This window comes from Canis aureus, chromosome 2, assembly GCF_053574225.1.
Source record: "Canis aureus isolate CA01 chromosome 2, VMU_Caureus_v.1.0, whole genome shotgun sequence".
Classification (NCBI taxonomy): domain Eukaryota; kingdom Metazoa; phylum Chordata; class Mammalia; order Carnivora; family Canidae; genus Canis; species Canis aureus.
In genome coordinates this window covers 77,197,971-77,217,761 of record NC_135612.1, presented here as the reverse complement: position 1 = coordinate 77,217,761, position 19,791 = coordinate 77,197,971, and the positions used below count along the sequence as shown (strand labels likewise).

Genomic DNA, 19,791 nt, shown 5'->3' with positions numbered 1-19,791 from the left:
ACAGGTGGCAGACTGTTCAGTATAACATCATTCATGGTAACGGAGAAGAAGCCAACCTAGATGCTTCTCTCTGAACAACTGTGTGAGAAAAACATTGTAAATGTCATTATAGAATGCTATGCAATGGTTAAAAGCAATAAGATAGATGTAATTAGCAACAAAGCTACTTTTTTCTTTTTTAGATTTTATTTATTTATTCATGAGAGATACAGAGAGAGAGAGGCAGAGACACAGGCAGAGGGAGAAGCAGGCTCCATGCAAGGAGACCAACGTGGGACTTGATCACTGGGACTCCAGGATCACTCCCTGAGCTGAAGGCAGGCACTAAACTGCTGAGCCACCCAGGGATCCCACAACAAAGCTACTTATTAACACCATGATAGTGAATGAAAAATGTCAGAACAACAAACTACCATGTATGTATATTTAAACATGTGTAATGCACACACATAAAAAAACAACATGTATTTTACAAGGACATTTTTTCAGCTATATACACACATACATACATGTTTGCATATCAGTGGGGCAAATAGAGTATGGAAATGAAAGAAATACAATAAATATTAACATTAAAATAAGAGTGGCATTCTGATGATGATAATATACTTGACTGAAAACAATTTCAGTGACTCCACTCAGTATTTTTCACTTGTGGTCTAAAACTAAATGAAGGAAGGAAGATAGAGAGGTAGGAAAAGATCAAGAGGGTATTTTTTTTTTTTTTGAAGACTTAATTATTTATTCGAGAGAGAGAGAGAGAGCATGTGCAAGTGGGAGGAGGGACAGAGAATAAGAGAAAGAATCTCAAGCAGACTTCCAGCTAAGGGTGGAACCAAATGTGAGGCTCAGTCTCATGACCCTGTGATCATGCCTTGAGCCAAAATGAAGAGTAGGATGCTAAATCAACTGAGTAACCCAGGCACCCCAAAAAGGGTATAAATTACCAATTAGGGAAACTGATAAAGGTTTTATTTTTGTGACATGTAGATATACTTGCTGCTGTTTTGTTATGTTTTCCTAAAGATGAGACATATCATTACAGTTTAGAATGAAATAAATGGACTTTAGGGAAAGCATTCAGAACATAAAGAGTTTCTCAGAGTGTTAAAGTAACTTTTTTCTAAAATAAAAATCTACTGACTAAAAAGGTACCCAAAATTCTGACTCTGATTCCAGTATTTTTCCAGCATTTTCAAAAAAATTGTGTACACATAAATGTAAAATCATTCAATCTTTTAGTTACCTAGAATCATCTCAATTCTGATCTGTTTATAAGTATCAGTTTCTATATTTATTTTGACTTGTACAAATGGAAAGGTTTACTCAGATATGCTCTAACATCTACATCCGGCTACTGTTAGAACTACTGTATGAAAATTCTAAAAACTAATATTAAAACAATTTTGAAAATTGTATCAGATTTGAGGCTGAAAATCTGTAGAATTTTACATTTGAGTCACAATGTTTCAAATTATTTTTTGCAATATATACTGTTTTTTACTTGTGACATAAGTATTGTTCATTTTATAGTTAACTCACTGTGTTCACTATTTAGGAACAGTTTAACAGAATTATAGAACCAGTACTATTAACTGCATGTACTTTAATTTCTTGTATATTACTTTGTCACTTAGAAGCAGTATGTCTTCATTAAAGACTCATTCTTAGTAGCATTTACTGTTTTTAGGTGCATAGGTTTAAATTCTATAAGCAAGTGAGACTACCTTCACTATCTAAACTCTAAGATATGAAATTTTGCTTTTTAAGCGAAGATAATCAAATGTTCACAATTTTTCCAAGACTATACTATATTAATCCCTACAATTTCACATTTGACCTGTAGTGATTCTTCATAACTATACAATAATACTAATAGGATATTCAGCTATAACGTTAAATATCTATATTGACCTAAATATAAATTCTAAATCAAATCTCTTCTCATAATAAAAATCGATTAAACTTCACGTATAGTTCAATTCTGTTTATGAATATATAGATAAGACTATTATCATTCCTAGAAAAACTAACAACTGATTTTATGGGTTACACTCTAAAGTGTTTTAAGAAATTTTCCTTTTTCATATGACAAACATGAAATGAAATGAACGAATTCACTACCGTGCAATACCATGCAACTTTCCTTCATTTTTTGCCCTCTCCCTTGACTTTAGTTTTTATTTTTTTTCCTCCATCATTAAAACTTCTTAAAGAATGATCAGAAGCAATGACACAGGAAATGAAGAAAGTAATATTGGTCAGAGAAGATAATTATTGAAAGAAAAATAGCATCACATAAAGTTACTTTATCACTGACTGGGTAAGGAAGTTGACTTGTACTGAAAAAAAAGTGGGGGAAGCAAAAGAGGTTTGATAAATGGATGCAATCAACGATAGATAAATGACCACAATGATCTGACTTGTTCACTTATGAGCTTCTGAGAAACATTTAATCTTGCTGAAGTCTGCTGAATTTTACTTTACTTTTGGTCAAGACTTCATATAGTATTTTCTCCCCCAAACACAACTGGTAAAAGTGAACAAGAGTCCAAATCAATCATTTAATAGAGTTTCCAAACACACACACACACACACACACACACACACACACACACATCCACACAAATGTAAACACTTCCATTTCCCTCACAGTGGTATAGGTATATCATCATTGTATTGTTTTCTATACTTTTCTGTATTCCTCATATTTTGAGAATGAGTGTATGGATCAACCAAAAGCTGTAAAATGAAAGGAATTGAGTTTCATTAATCTTAGTTATTATTACTTAGATATTAAGTTACGAGTCTCTCATGTCTCTCTAATTTTTCCCACTCGTTTTCTCTCCTTTCCTCTATAATCCGTTTCATTGTTTTTTATATTCCCCGTATGAGGGAACTCATATAATGATTGTCCTTCTCTGATTGACTTACTTCACTTAGCATAATACCCTCCAGTTCCATCCATATTGAAGCAAATGGTGGGTATTTGTCATTTCTAATGGCTGAGTAATATTCCGATGTAGTATATATATATATATATATATATATATATATATATATACTACAGATGTAGTGTGTATTTATATACACACCACATCTTCTTTATTCATTCATCCTTTGATGGACACCGAGGCTCCTTCCACAGTTTGGCTATTGTGGACATGCTGCTTTAAACATTGGGAAGAAGTTGTCTCGGCTTTATTTTAGAGAAAGGGAAAGAGAGATCATGAGTGCACATTACAGAGAAGGGCAGAAGAAGAGGGAGAGACAGTTTTGAGCAGACTCTGTGCTGAGTGGGGAGCCTGACTTGGGGCTCAGTGTCGGACCCTGAGATCATGACCTGAGCCAAAACCAAGAGTTGGACACTTAACAGACTGCATCATCCAGGTGCCCCTCAAGGGTCTTCTTTTAAAAATGTTAAGTAGCTACCTAGTTTTCACTACAATACCAATTTTGGAAAGGAACTTAATAATAATCTTATTTCTATTATCTTATTCATTAAAATTATTTTTATATATCAATACCATTCTGCTGATTATTATTTTTCTTTTTTACTCCCCTACTTCTGCATGGAAGAAAAATAAGTTGGTATTTAAGACTATAAAATTTGTACCTATCTCTACATATATTACTCATAACTAATTAATTTCGAAGTATCCATTAAGAACTTTTAGCAAACCAGGCATTGTGTTAGGTGCTAAATAAATTTTAAATCAATGAAATATATGAAGATAATTCAAAGACAGCCACAAACTGGAAGAAGATGTTTCCAAGTTACATATATTTGCTAGGGTACTTGTATCTAAAATACACAAAGAACTTTTAGAACTCAACAATGAGAAACAACAAAAGTAAACTAGAGATCTAAATAGATACCTCATAAAAGAGATACACAGGTAGCAAAAACTTCTGCAAAGATATTCAAAATTATACATCCTTGGGTAAATGAAAATTAAAACAATGAAATACCACTATACAATTATACTGAATAGAAACTCTTGTTCAATGATGCCGAGAATGCAAAATAGTACAGCCTCTTTGGAAAACAGGTTGACAACTTCTTATGAAGCTAAATAAGGTCTTACCATAAGATCTAGCAATCAGGCTCATAGGTATTTATCCAAATAAGTTGAATACTTCTGTCTATACAGAAATATGAACACAAATATTTATAGCAATTTTCTTAAACATAAGATTTTGTTATTATTTATTTATTTACTTATTTATTTTAGAGAGATAGAGATAACGGGAGGAGCAGAGGTAGACAGAAGAGTGAGAAACCCAAGCAAACTCTGCACTGAGTGTGGAGCCCAACGGGGCTCAATCTCTTGACTCTGAGATCATGGCCTGAGCCAAAATCAAGAGTTGGACTTTTAATCAATTTAGCCACCCAAGCACTTCTATTTATCAAATTTATCAGATTGCCAACATTTGGAAGGAACTAAGAAGTCCTTTATTAGATAAATGGATGAACAAACAAAGTACATCCATAGGGGGAGTAGTATTCATCAATAAAAAGAAATGAGTTATCAAATCCATCAAAAAACATGGGATAACTTTAAATGGATAATGCTAAGTTAAAAAGTCCATCTGAAAAATCTACCTGCAATATAATTGCAACTATATGACATTCTGGGAAAAGACAAAAGTATAGTGATAGAAGAAAATCATTCATTACCAGAGATTTGTGAAGAAAGAGGAGGGATGAAGTAGTGAAGAATAGATTTTTAGGGCAGTCAGACTATCTTACTATAATGGTGGATACATGGCATTAGGAATTTGCCAAAAACCATTGAACTGTACATCACAAAAAGCACTCTAATGTGAAGTATGGACTTTAATTAATAATCATAATACTAATTTACCCATGTCGATTCATCTATTATAATATAGCATACCCATATAAAAAGTAATAATAAGGGAAATTGGGAGTTGAAGAGGAAGGCAGACAAGAACTCTGTTCTTTCTGCTCAATTTTTTTTTTGTTTGTAAAACTAAAACTACTCAGAAAAAATCTATTAATTAAAAACAAATCTTAAGGAAGGGCATTTGTATTGAGCATTAAGTGTTTTATATAAGTGATGAATTACTAAATTCTACTCCTAAACTAATTTTACACTATATGTTAACCAACTAGAATTCAAATAAAAAAAAAATTGAAAACCACCAGCAAATCCTAAAAAGGAAAATGTGAAACACAATTGAAGAATTTCTAGAAAACCATAGAAATGAAAGCAACATATAGAGGAACATTTATGATACACCTGACTTTTCAGAGAAAAAAAATGCAAAGTGTTAAGGGCTTATATCAATTTAAAAATAAAAAAATAATTAAGCTTTAAATTTTAAAAGTTGAATAAATAAAGGTAAAGAAAAATTACTTAATTATTAAATCAATATTAAATGAATTAGAAAGCAAAAATATAGCATAATTAGTATAAATTTATAAAACTAGTGTTTTGTAGAAGAAAATAAAAAAAAACCCAAACTACTTAAATCAAGAAAAAAGTAATGAAGGAAAATGCACAGAATAAAGAATAAAGGAACAAAATTTATATTTAAAAAGAAACTTCACAAACAATTAGAATATTTTTCTTGATAATATTTGGTTTTAGTAGGGGTTTTTTTGTTGTTTGATTGTTTGTTTTAGTGAGAGAAAAAGAGAGTGTGAGCCTAGAGAGAGCCCAAGGGGAGAGGGAGAGAGAAAAAAAAAAAAGCAGAGTCCTCAGTGAATGTGAAGCCCCATTTGGGGCTTGATCTCACTACTTGGAGATCATAACCTGAGTTGAAACCAAGAGTTGGATGCTTAACTGCATGAGCCACCCAAGCACCCCCTTCCTGATAATATTTGGATAAAAAAAAAATTAAAACCTAGGTTAGAGGGAAGCCCATATGGCTTAGCAGTTGAGCATCTGCCTTCAGCTCAGGGCATAATTCTGGAGTCCCAGGATAGAGTCTCACATCAGGCTCCTTGCATAGAGCCTGCTTCTCTCTGCCTATGTCTCTGCCTCTCTCTCTCTGTGTGTCTCTCATGAATAAATAAATAAAATCCTTAAAAAAAAAAAACTAGGTAAGATGAATAATTTTACAGGATAGCAAAGTTTACAAAAACTGATCTCAGAGAAAATATAAATTTCAAATTGTTTAATTTCCATAAGAAGAGAAAAATTTGTACAAGTGCTACACCTCACATTTTAAAAATAGATGAGTAAATAGGCAGATTTTTAAAATAACAGAATAGTAGGTTTAAATTATTTCATAAGCAAATTCTAGCAAACCTCCAATTGATTATCCCATGCTAGTTAAGTTATACCATAAAATACTAAATAGAGATTATTTAAGATTTCAAAGATGTTTTAATGTTAGAAATTCTCTTTATATAAGACATCAGATTTATAGACTTAAGGAATAAAATCATTTGATAAGCTTTATAAATGCTGAAAAGGCAGCTAGCCAAAATCATTAACTCTTCGTGATTAATACACTCAATAATAGAGAAAGTCTTGGTTAATATTTCTTAATTATTTGAGATCAAATCAATAAATTAGAAAGCACAAAACATATGTATGCATGCAGTTAAAATAGGAATAAAATTTATAGGACACTATCACAACATTTAACAGGAAGACCTTATCTAATCTGCAGGTTTGTGAAGTTTTGTCCAGGGAACTGATGGCTGGAATTAAGATCTGAAGGATAAATATGAGATAAACAGGGTGAGATTTATCTAAGCATGGAAAACAGCATGGAGACAGAAAGAGCAAAAAGAGTAATTAAAAGAGTTTTCTCTGAGGAGGGGAAAAATGAAGGAGATACTGGACCAGAAAAGGATGAAAAAGTAGAAATGGGAAAATGTCATGGAATCTTATGGGAGTTTGATTAGAAGTAGACTTACTTGACTATGTAGATAAAAAAGAAGATAGGTGTAAAAGAGACTAGAAACTGCCAAAGTAATGGGAATATGTAAACAGATTAAATGACATGGAGAACAGAGTTTCTGTAACTTTAACATTCAATCAAGATACATGACATGTTAAAATGTAGATTCTGACTCAGGGCATCTAAGATTCTGCAGTTTTTCAAACTCTCCGATGATGCCCATCCTGCTGGTCTACCAACAGCACATTGACTAGCTGGGTTGTAGACTACAGACTCAAAATGGTAACACTTGAACTAACTTTCTTTGACTAACTAGCACATTCTGTTGGATAATTGGGAATGTATCATTCAATGAGATAAAGAATGGAAGCAGATTATTTAGAGGGAAAATTGTTATCTTTAGAATTCTTATTTTAGAATTTTCTTTGATTTCTCCTTAGACATTTAAAAAATATTGCCTTACCTATCAAAACCATATTTCCCTGATGTCTTTTCACCAATAGAAAACATTTTCTATCAAAAAATACATGAGATTATAGTAGACACAAATGAGTTTTAATACTGCTGACACTTAAAGTATATTCTCTTTCTAAGTTTACAACTGAAAGAAAATGTAATTATCTGTGTGTGTGCCAGAGAAGTAATTTTATAGATTTTTCTGATTCAGACAAACATGTTTTTAAGATTTAAAAGGGACTCTTTATGACCAAAGTCTGTGAAATACATTAGCATTAGCACCTGTAACAATATATATTTCTGTGGATTATGTTTCACTAGCTTGTTAATTTGTGTAATGTTTCCACATATGCCACTCTCTCCCCCAGAATAATGTCTAATTGACCATTTATTTTTTTTTTCTAACATTGGTATCATGGCCATGAGAATATATCTGATATTTGAGGAAAGATATTTCCTGGATTGATACAGGTTATTGAAACAACCACTTATCCTTCAAAATTCTCATTGCACTTGTCCCTCAAACAATTTAGATGTTTTTATATATGGAAATAAAGCTAGAGAATAAATCAATATCTGACTTTTGAATAGGTTCCTAATTCTACACTTTTCCTTAAGTAAAGCGTTAGAACTACCCAATTTGTAACTTCTGGATTGGGAATACTTACATGCCTCTATGTAACTGACCAATTAGAAGAGATACAACTATCAGAAAACACATATTCATGGAATTCTTTGTCTTGTTTTACATCACCAAAAAATTAAATCCATCCAAAAGGTTATAGGCTTAAGAAGCAATGGCTTTCTTTGTGCTAATCAGCATAGGCAGAGGCATACAATATTCTGTTGAAAACAAGCATCATTGCATGATTGGCTCAATGCTCATCTGCTGTCCAAAATGTAAATGATCATTCTACATATTTCATCAGTTAGCTTTTTATAGTAAAAGCTGTACAGTGGATTACTGACTTGAATTATTTATGGTAACATTGCCTTATATTCTGATTGAAATGCATACTTTATAAGCAACATATTAAATAAGAGAACTAAAGGTTACCTCTGAGGATGCTGCTTTCAAATGTAAAGGTAGCTTCAAGTTTTCTGTACTCATGCTCCTCCTTTTAGGATATACTTTTTGTGTTTATTTTCCCTTCCTGGTCACATACAGGTCTTTAACTTGGTAGAATCTTGAGTATTAGATTAACTAGAAATGGTAAATTTAAAAAATAACTGGGTCTGGCCAGTAATGAAAAATAAATGAAGAAACTCAGTAATAGGAAAAAAAAAAAAAAAAAAAAACCACAAAACAAAACAGCAAGCAGTGGTTTGAAACAAGTGAAAACAGTAAAAACACATCCTAACTGTGATGAGCAGCTGCTCCTTAGCCCCAGCCACTTGATATCACCAAGGAATGTTGGACTTTTTAAGATATCCTTTGTTTTTCAGTTCAGTTTCTTAAATGCTGAATCAATATGCTGTAAAACCTTTGTGGGACACCTACGTGTCTCAGTGGTTGAGCGTCTGCCTTTGGCTCAGGGCACGATCCTGGAGTACTGGGATGGAGGCTAGCATTGGGCCCCCCACAGGGAACCTGCTTCTTCCTTTGCCTATGTCTCTGCCTTTCTTTCTGTGTCCCTCATGAATAAATAGATAAAATCTTAAAAAAAAAAAAAACCTTTGTGATGCTAATAAATGTACTTTTAAAGTAGATATCCCTTTTATTTATAACTTTTGGGTTTTTAAGTTCTTCACTTTTAAAATTAGTTATTAATTTAAATAAACTAAGCCATTCTTTCAAATTCATATTTTAATGGCTTATCTTTGTATCTTACTAAAAATTGTTAACATTAAGTGAATTCTTAAGGAGTCATCATCACCATACTAAATTTTATAGACGTTACCTCATTTCATCCATGCAATAACATTATATAGGTAAGTGTCATTGTCACCTCCTTTCACATTTGGAGAAACTACGGCATGGGGAGTTTAATGTTTTCTCCCTCAAATGTTGGATTTAAAAATTGGACCATGAAATCAGTCATTAGAAATAGTACAGCCACTCTTTATGATGCAGGTGGCCTCAAATAATGTACATAGATCAATGTACCTGTATATACAGATACAGATGTAGCTAAATCCATCTCTAGCTGTCAATGGAATTATATGTTATACATATCTACTTTTGACCAAATTTCTTCTCTTATACTGTAGATAGACTTTTAAAATTACTTTCTCAAATTATTAATGGCTATTTCATCTACATTTGTTCACCCTTCATTTCCCTTATAATTCACTCTTCCTGAATTGTGCAATTTCTATCATTTGAAAAACTTTCTCTGATTTTTCTCCTCTTTACCCTTGTGTTCATTACACTATTCAGTCTTCTTAGAAACCTTCCAGATTAAATCTATTTCACTGTGATTGTCTTTATTTTCTTTCTGTTTAGAATATATAACGCATTTATTATTTAGAATTATATTATTAAATGTCCTGATGCCTATCAAATATGCTTATGTTGCTTAGAATATAGATTTTAGAATTTTTCAAATTAAAGATGAACTTTTTTGCTTTTCTTTTTAAATTATCTATGCCCTCCCGCAGTGCCTAGTCAACATCAAGAACACATTAAGGTTATTCAAAAGTCGCTTGTTGAATGAAGGAATGGATAAATATTTGAAATTTGCCTAAAAATCTCTAAGAACATCTTTTTGATCTCAGGACATTACTCTAGCATTCCAGGTACACCTGAGTTAATAATATATGTAATATTAACAAACATTTATTTTAAGTAGTTATGCTTTCTGAACAAAATCCTAACCTGCTTTGAGGTTGATATCAGCATGAATATATGATAGGCGATAACAAGTTCATTGAATTGAACACCCTCCTAGGGATCCAAATGCCCATTAATCATTTCATGTCTAACTAACATTGTTTATTTTTTTTAAGATTTTATTTATTTATTCATGAGAGACACAGAGAGAGAGAAAGAGGCAGAGACACAGGCAGAGGGAAAAGCAGGCTCCATGCAGGGAGCCCCATGTGGGACTGGATCCTGGGACTCCAGGATCACGCCCTGGGCAGGTGCCAAAACATTGAGCCATCCAGGGATCCCCTAGCATTGTTTATATGTAAGTTAACTTCCTTAGTTTTATCTCCCTTTTCCAAGAAATTGAGGACTTGAGTAGATAATCTTTAGAGTCCCTCCCAGCTCTAAACTGTTACTATTCATTAACCACAACTTGTTGACTCAGGAAGCTCAGATGTTTCATGTACTAGGGATATTCTAGCTTTTGACATTGAGCAGAGGTTAGATATAAAGAAAAAAAGTGGATAGAATGTTAATAAAAAAGCAAGTTGAGAATAAGAGAAGGGAAAGGCAATTAAAACTTCCAGAATAACCACATGGTGGTTCATTTCTGTTCAATTTACTTTCTGTGGTATTTTGCTGGGAGGGATACCAGTTAATGAAACATAAAGGCCAAGGTTTATTTTAATAGTTTTCCTCTCTCTCTCATATACTATACCAGCTCAGCCTAACATTCTACTCTGTCTTTTTATCTTCATTAAAAAAGAGGCAAGACCCATTGACAAAAGAATACATTAAAATATTTTGAGTGGAATTATCAAAAACCTCACCATTATCTGGCTATTTTTAAAAAGATTAAGTTTGTTGCCACTATCAATATGATTCATTTATTTGTCCAATGCCTAAGCTCTGTTTAGACCTCCTGGCTCTTGCTTATTCCTCAGGAAGCTCTGTGACTGTTCAATAATATCAAGTTTCTTCCTCTAACAAATATTTTTTTCAGTGACGTATATTTTAGTTTGCATTCCTTTCCTAGCATTCATATACTCATTGGATGTTTTGTTTTTGAAAAAGTACTTCCAAACCTATGAGAACTGAATGGTTTAATGAAAGCACATGGTTTCCATTACATCTTTCTGTCAATCAGAGTCCAGTCAGGAGACAAAAAATATATACTAGTAATTTAAAGGAGGAACATTTATTTTAAAGAAATCATTAACTCATAAAAAGCATTTAACTACCATGAGAGGTAAAAAGGACTCCAAATAGGCCAGAATTACAAATGCAAATAAAGGCACTTTACTAGCACTAGTTTGGAACATGTTAGACAGGAAAATAAATTGAGGGCTTAGAAAAGATCCTCTATCCAAGGTTGAGATTTCAAACTCTACATGGGGACAAGCAGTCCACCTGTGACAAAGAAGCTTTGCCAGTGCTGATTCCTAGGAATGGTCTGCCATTGCCAAGGGATGTGGGCAGATGTGAACTTGTCCATAGAAGTCAGCTGCCCTTTGGTGAGACAGTTGCTTGAGGTCAGAGCTAGACTTTCTCTAGAAAGTGCTGCCTTGACATGGTTACTGCACAATGTCACTCTAGCACCTGATATTAAAAATAAAGTCTAACAACGCACACAAGTAGAGATGTTGTATAGTGTTCACCAAATAGGGAAAGAAGGTTGAGTTTGGAGCAGAAAGACTACAAATTGATATCTGTTCCAATCTTTTATCAGTGAACATGCCTCCTTAAAATGTAACGTGTTATCCCTAGGGCTTACCAGATAGGGAATCTGGATCAGTGCTTTATTCTACTATTTACTCTACTATTTACCACTTGTATCTCTCATTTGAGTAATCTGGAGGCATGCTAGAGATATGATGATATTGTTTATTTAGTTGAAAATAAAAAAATCTATTTAATTGATTTTGACCAAATATTTTAAAACATTCTTATTTTCACAGGTTTATATACCCCATTAAGTAATAAAATCTGTGTACCTATGGTTTTTAAAATTTCTTCCCAATACATGTGTTTATAGTAGTGGGGGCATAATATTAAAAATAGGAAAAAGCAGAGACACCTAGGGGGCTCAGTCAGTCAACTGTTGGACTTTTAGCTGAGTTCATGATCTCAGAGTCTTGAGATCAAGCCCAACATCAGGATCCTGCTCAGCGAGGAGTCTGCTTGAGATTTTTTCTTTCCTTCTGCCCCTCTCCTTCTCTCTCTAAATAAATAAATGTATAAAACCTTTTAAAAAATAGGAGAAAATATCTATATGTAAAATGAAAAAAAAAACACTTTCAAATATGATTTTGGCCAATATTTTGGTTTTGTTCTCAAGAGATTAAAATTAAAAATCTTATTGATAACAGTATTTCAGATAGTGTGTATTGCAATGTGTTCAGTTAAGAGAAACCTATCACATATCCAGAGACACTAGTTCTGTTCCCTCAACTATGATTTTATAAGTAGATGATGAAAGACTGGGATAGAACTGAAATCTTAGGTTTCGGGTGTTTTTTTTTTTTTAAGATTTTATTTTTGATAATCTCCACACCTAATATGGGGCTTGAAATCACAACCAAGAGTTCATGCTCTTCAAACTGAGCCAGTTAAGCACCCCTGTAATCTTGTGATTTGAATCCTGTTTTCTTTTTATATTGTCTGCATTAGAAAGACCTAATGATAAGTACTCTGTTTACCATACTATACATTCAGAATTAAATAATGTTGCATCTTAGTTGTATGGATACAGTGATATAAGTGAAAGATTACTTAAAGCTCCATGTTATATGTATTTTGCTTCACACGAATTAACTCATTTCAATCTAATATATATGAAAACTTTATCTTAGAATTCTTTAAAAGTTAGCAGAAAACATAATCTGAGGACACCCTGAACCTACTAAAAAATCTATTACAGAATACATATAATTTCCAGGCCCACCTTCTAAAATTAAAAGTCACCACATTTTGTTTTTACTTTCTTTGCTAAATATAGGTTATTTGATCTTATTTTTACATTCTCTTGTAGATTTAAGAAAATAGTTTCTCTCCTTTAGTCAATGCAGAAATGGCAAAAGTAAATTAAGACCGATAGCACAATACATTAGAGGCTCAAGAAATTACCTGAGATGTCTCTGCACGACCATGTGACAAATGCCACTAACCTCCCTTGCCTCTTCTGAAATGTTTCTTCATTTCATATGAATGATATAGCAGTCACTATTTAAGGATAGTTTATGATCAGAGGTCAACTGCATCAATGTAGCAGACATTTATAGCTAAATTATAAAATTTGCCTCTCAAAAAAAAATCACCATAATTCTTGTGTGCTTTAGTATGTCAGATTTCAGGGTCATTTCAGACAACTTGCTTAAAGGGGATAGGAAAACTTTATTCAGAGTAAGCAGTGTATTGGACTTTAAGGTAGAGTTCCCCTATCATATTGTACGAAGTTTTAAAGTTATATTCAGATAAAAACCTGAGGGCCAGTAGAGAGTATAGGGAACACATTTTGGGTACCGATTTTAGAGAAATTTTTCTTCAGGGAATTTTTTTTCAAGAGTAAGCACACTTAAATATGATTCAAATATATAAATCAACTTCAGAGGAGTATTATAAGATCATTTTCCATTTTTTCCTCCCACAGCAAAACTTTCAGGCACTTTAAGGGATTTCAAGATTGTAAGACATCAATGATCACTCTCTGGTTAATGTGAATTGGAGATTTTGAAGTTGAAGAAACTAAATAGGCTAGATTAATTTAGTACATTTGTGCCAAATATTGCCCAGAATCTAGAGGAAGAATAGGTCTTATTTGGTGCTATTTTTTTCAGACATCATTCGCTTATCCCCTCAATCACCATATATGTAAGTATTGTATAACCATCAAATGCCGGGAATTGTGTCAACACCACAGACATTTATATATAACTGTGCCCTTGCATTTATATAATTACTTACAAAAGATTCTTTAAGAAATGTGAGTTATAGTTAAAACACCATTTCCCCCCTTCTAATCCAAACGAGATGCTGAAATCTTCATAGCTGAAGCAAAGACACTTATCTAGACACAGGCTCATCAGAGAAATAATTCTTAAATCTAGCAAAGATGTCAGCAAAGCATCTTATTCAAGATGTATTCAAGAGGTATTTGTTGATCACTCACAGCATAACCTTAAACACTTCAACAGAAAGTTACAGAAAGGAAGCCAAGACGTTTGATTCATTTAATGCAAGATGCATTTAATCAAGCACTGTGATTGTAAATGAATTCTATTATCTACTTTTTCCAAGTGGATGAAAAATAATACAATTTTCACCAAACAAAAGGTACATTGAAAAAAATGGCATTGAAATATATGAGCTTTCTGACAACAATATTAGTCACATCTTGCACACTGACCTTTCTAGTGGCAGGGACATTCGGTAAGCTGTTACAAGGATTTGGCATTTTCCGAAGTAATAAACCTCTTTAATGCCAGTCATCGCTTAACAGGACTACCATCTCTTGACTGATTACTTTCCAGTGATGTAAAAATCCACCCAAGTGCTTTACTGTATTTGCCACTCTTCAGAAGATACAATGGGTTATTTTTAAAAAGAATTAATAATATTAGCAGCCCTTAGACATGTAATCATCTATAAGGAGGCAATGGAAAGAAGTGATGATTGACAAAAGTTATACTTTTTAGAAATATGTGTTAATGGAGCATAGCTATTGTGCAGAAATGCTTCCATATTAATAAAACTCCATTCTCAGTGGGCTCCAAAAGTTTGGAGGCTAGCATGTTTAATTTACACTTTCTCTAGTTCAATATTAGCCTGTAATCCTGTTTTTGATTGAAAGGTACATGGCTTTCAGTTTTTATCTTTAATTTGATTTACCTTAAATGCTCAAATTCTTGAATTTAATGAAATGTATTAATGGTGGACAATTGGACTTTTCCTTCCTCCTCTGGCTTATATGAGAAGCTATCCATAATTTTTATTAAATTTTTTCTAGGTAAGGGCACCTAGATGGCTCGGTGGTTAAGCGTCTACCTTTGGCTCGGGGAGTGGTCCCGGGGTCCTGGATCTATCTAGTCCTGCATCAGGCTCCTTGAGGGAAGCCTACTTCTTCCTCAGCCTATGTCTCTTCCTCTCTTCCTCTGTATCTCTCATGAATGAATAAATAAAATATTAATTTTTTTCCAGGTTGGAAATCAGGTCATTATACCTGACTATATTATCTAACATACTTTAATACTACTGAATCTTCAACAGTAAAATTTGCTAACAGCCCCTTTTGTATCAGTGTTTTAGCAGAGTATGGAATTAATGAAACCACAATGTGACATACAATATCTCTCACCACAAATAAGTTGTTATAGCAAAAGTTCACTGCATGGGATATTATAAGGGATTTATTTTTTAAATTCTTTACAGTCATCCCTGGAAACCCAAAGATCAGCCTTGTTTGCATGTGTATTTGTAGATGCTTGTAGTCAGAAGTGAAATTTGAAAGAAAAATGCTACAGCTCATTATATACCCCCCAAAAATGATTGTTAAATCAGGATGTGGTTTTTAATATATTATAAATTTATCACATTGTGAAGCACTCAAGCTTTGCTACTTTCTAATAATAATAATAATAATAATAATAATAATAATAATAATAAAATACTTATCTTTTTAGGTGATATTCTAGTAAGGATAATTAAAATGTAAAATATACATTTTTTCCTGATAATAGCAATCCATGGATCTTCATACACCTTATCATATGCATGTTATTTTGACCATTCATGTTTCATGTTACTTTGATCCACTGTCAGATTAACAAAGTAATGTTCTAAAGTTTGATGAGAACTTAAGGATTATTCCTGGAGCTAGCAAGTATATTTTGTAGATGAGGACTTTGTGGTTAATAGAGGGTATACAACTTAGTCGCAACAAAATAATAGTGTGTGCAAGTCAAAGACTAGAATATAGATCTTCAAATTTTCCAGCATTTCCTTTTCCTTGCACTATATATCTTTCAGTGGAATGGCATGGAAGAGATATCATATGTTATTCTTTAGTCACTATGCCATAGACTGGTTGTTTGTGTCTCCCAAATTTCATATGTTGAAATAAATATCCAATGTGATGGTATTTAGAGATAGGACCTTGGGGGGTTATTGGTTCCTGAGGGTAGATCCTTCATTTATAAAATCAGTGCCCTTATGAAAGAGACTACAGAGAGTTTCCTTGCCCCCTTCACCATATAAATACACAATGAAAAGACAGCAGTCTATGAATCAAAAAGCAGGTCTTCACTATATACCAGTATGCAGGCACCTTGATCTAAGACCTCCTAGTCTCCAGAACGATAAGAAATACATTTATTCTATTATTCTCCAGACTATGGAACTTTCATTATAGCAGTCCAAATGTGTTAGAACACACTATAAGACATTTTAATTTTCATAGTTATCTTGTTCTGTCCAATACATCTGACATTTTGTGATTTACTGCATAGAAATACATATTAAGTAAATGTTTTTAACTGTTCCTTTCATTACTGATAAATTTGTTGACTATGGGTTGGTATACAGTAAGTTGTTGGCAAAATTTGTATATCATTAATAGCATTACCCTCATCCCAACTCAATTTTGAATCATAACAACTTAACAAGAGACATAATAAGAAAATATCTTTTGTCACTATTGAAAGATATTTTTGGACTTTAAAGAGTATGTATCTTTTAAAATACACCTTATACTAAAGATGCGGCAGAAATTAAAAAAAAAAAAAGCTAGAAAAAGAATTATAGAGCACTCCCGTTACATTGTCTATTTTGAAAAACTAGAAGTAGAGACAATCAATTTTGAAGACGCAGAAAGAAAGCTTAGATTCTCAGAAGAATAATACCTTATGTACTCCAACTGCTTAGTTTTAATTATAAAAATAAGGATATGACCCTGACAGTAGTACACTGCTTATGGTCATAATGACAGACCTTGATTTAAAAACCAATCTTCCAACCTTTAGTCCCAAATACTATTACATTTACCTGAAGACAGTTATATACAGATTTCTTTTATAGGTTAATATTCCTTTTTTTAAAAAAAATAGATTACTTATATATTTACCAGCTGCAAAAGCTTCAAATTGTCACTGTAATGCTTATTAATTTTTATCTGAAGGACTTTGTGATAGAAGTTAGATTCTATCTATTTCTCCAGTTATAATTACATAGCACTAGTTTATTTATACAATATAACACAAATAAATTAATATGAAGGAATAGTGAATAAAATCAATAAAACTTCTTTAAGTGTTAAAAGTGCTCAAAAAATTGATTTGACCTGATTATCAGTATGCTTATTTTGAATTTGGCCTAAATAAAAACATATTAGGTTCAAAAAACAATTTTATTTAGTTAACTTTTACAAAGATATCAAAAATATTTCGTTTTAAAAAGGAAGAAAAAGTGTTCTTTTGTTTTTAAATCTGAAATATATGGTGAATAGGGTATTAGTAAATCTGGCATTTTAGTGACTTTCTTTCCTTTTGTAAATTTGTCCACTCTCCACAGCATTTTGCTACCTCATCTATAAAATGAACATAAAATAGCAAGATTTATGAGACATCATAACATTATTGCATGAGCCCCTCAATCCTACACAGGCTGCTGAAACAACTAAAAGAAGTACTAAGGAAATAGATAAAAATAAAAAGTACTGCACAAATAGATGATGAAAGCCCTCTGGGAGGTCCATACTAAGAAGTAAATATTAAGTGATAATTTTATATGCAGATTGGCATCATTTGATTCTGAAGTACTATTTCAAATTCATCTCTCGTTTTCTAAATTGAGTGTTCTTGATGCCACCATTACAACCAATTCAATTAATAAACTGAAAACAATCTAGTTATGATACACATATGAAAGATGTTAAGTAAGAAAAAAAGTTTTGGTTGACTGGTGAGTGGAAAAGCAGTATCAAAAGACTTTTACTCTGTGATCGATTAATTGGACTTGAAATTAATTCTAGCAACATCTATTTCCTATTTCCTACAAAGATCTCTTCAGTATCGTATCCTCGTATGTAAATCTTCAAGAGCACGTCTAATAACTCAATTTAAAAAAATGCAACAGTATAATGACTAATCTCAATCTAGCCATTGTAGCCAAACAAGGTTGGGCCATTTTTACAATCTAAAACCAGCACAATGGAAGGAGAAAAATATGAGAGTGTGTTACAAATTTTGTATTACAGTGATCGACATTTAAGCAACTCTACACATATTAAGAATTATATCTGCTGTGATTCAACTCTTTTACACGCCAATAAATATTCAGAGATCAATATGGCAGTGCATGGGCTTGAAACACAGAAACAGAGGAAAAGAAGAATAAACAATATGCCAATATCAGCTCCAATAGTGTTCAGTAACCCCTGGATAGAAGAAAAAAAGAGAGAGAATCAATACAAAAAAAAAATGTAGCTACGATGGCTATATATGTAGCTATTGGGTTTGCATTCAAATAAGCAACAGGCATCTCTAAAGCAAATATTAAACTTTGTGAATTCAGATGCCTTTTTATTTTGGTACACATTTCTATGGCATAAAAATTTATAATAATCCAAATATTTAATTTTGCACTTATCACATTGATGTATAAATAGATATTTATTTATATGATTTATGTTTACCTTCCATACCAAAATGTAATCATCTTGAGGGAAGAGATTCTCTTATTGTTTTTAGTACTTAGTAAAATATCTGACACACATAGTATTGGGTAAGTGGATCTCAAACATTAATAAAACCCATTTTATAATACAAGATAATGCAAAATTCTCATATCCATTTTATTTAAATCATTACTTAAGGTGGAATCTATTCTTTTTACTGAATCGATTTGTTCATAAATAAAAAGGAGTAAGCAACATCCTTTTCTAAGTTGTTGTCTGGATATTATCCATCCATTTGAAGAATTACATTGACTTATTTAAGTAGGCCATCCTCTGCACTGTTGCTGCTTCAGGTTTTAATATTCACACCAATGTTAAACAACTTTAGCAAACAGGTTATAAATATCCTTTAATGTGTTATAATAAGAGTTGTGCCTATACTTTCAAATATCTTGACACTTTAATAATGCTTTAAAATACGACTGTAATATATCAAACCTCCTAACAAAACCAAACACAACTATTTCTAAAAAAGCAGTCAAAATCAGTACGCCAAAAACATGTTGTCCCAAATGTTTATTTCACAGGATAAGTAAATTATATATATATTTTAAGGAAGCACCTAAAAAATTGTTTCCATCCAAATTTCAACATATATGTTAGTATTGCCCTAATTAGATTCAGTTGGTGGATGCTTAAAATGTTTAAATTGCTCCTTCATATCTTTCTGCTATATTTCAAATTTTGATCACACACTGAGTTAAAAGCTCTGTCGTAGCATCTTTACTTCTAGCTTCAACAGTTCTGTAAAATAATTTAGCTTTCCTGTCCATATGGTTATTAAATCAGGGTCAGAATAAATGCTGATTTAACCACAAGAAACATTCAAACGTACTTGGTTCAAAGCTGTATAATTTATGTGTCCTCATGGTATTTTTAATTGAAAAGAAAAAAAAATCCAGGTTCAGGTATTAGT

The 19,791-nt window shown here is 32.3% G+C and overlaps 1 protein-coding gene across 24 annotated transcripts in view; it reads right to left on the bottom strand.

The window, feature by feature from the left end:
- LOC144302548 (uncharacterized) overlaps positions 1–19,791 on the bottom strand; it is a 236,493-nt gene that overhangs the window by 148,496 nt on the left and 68,206 nt on the right. For 4 of the 24 annotated variants that reach the window (XR_013369541.1, XR_013369542.1, XR_013369530.1 and 1 more), the window contains one exon: positions 8,396–8,542. The exons of the other annotated variants lie outside the window; for them this stretch is intronic. The gene's annotated coding sequence lies outside the window, so the exon portion shown is untranslated. The remainder of the gene's footprint in view (positions 1–8,395; positions 8,543–19,791) is intronic. 24 annotated transcript variants of the gene reach the window in all.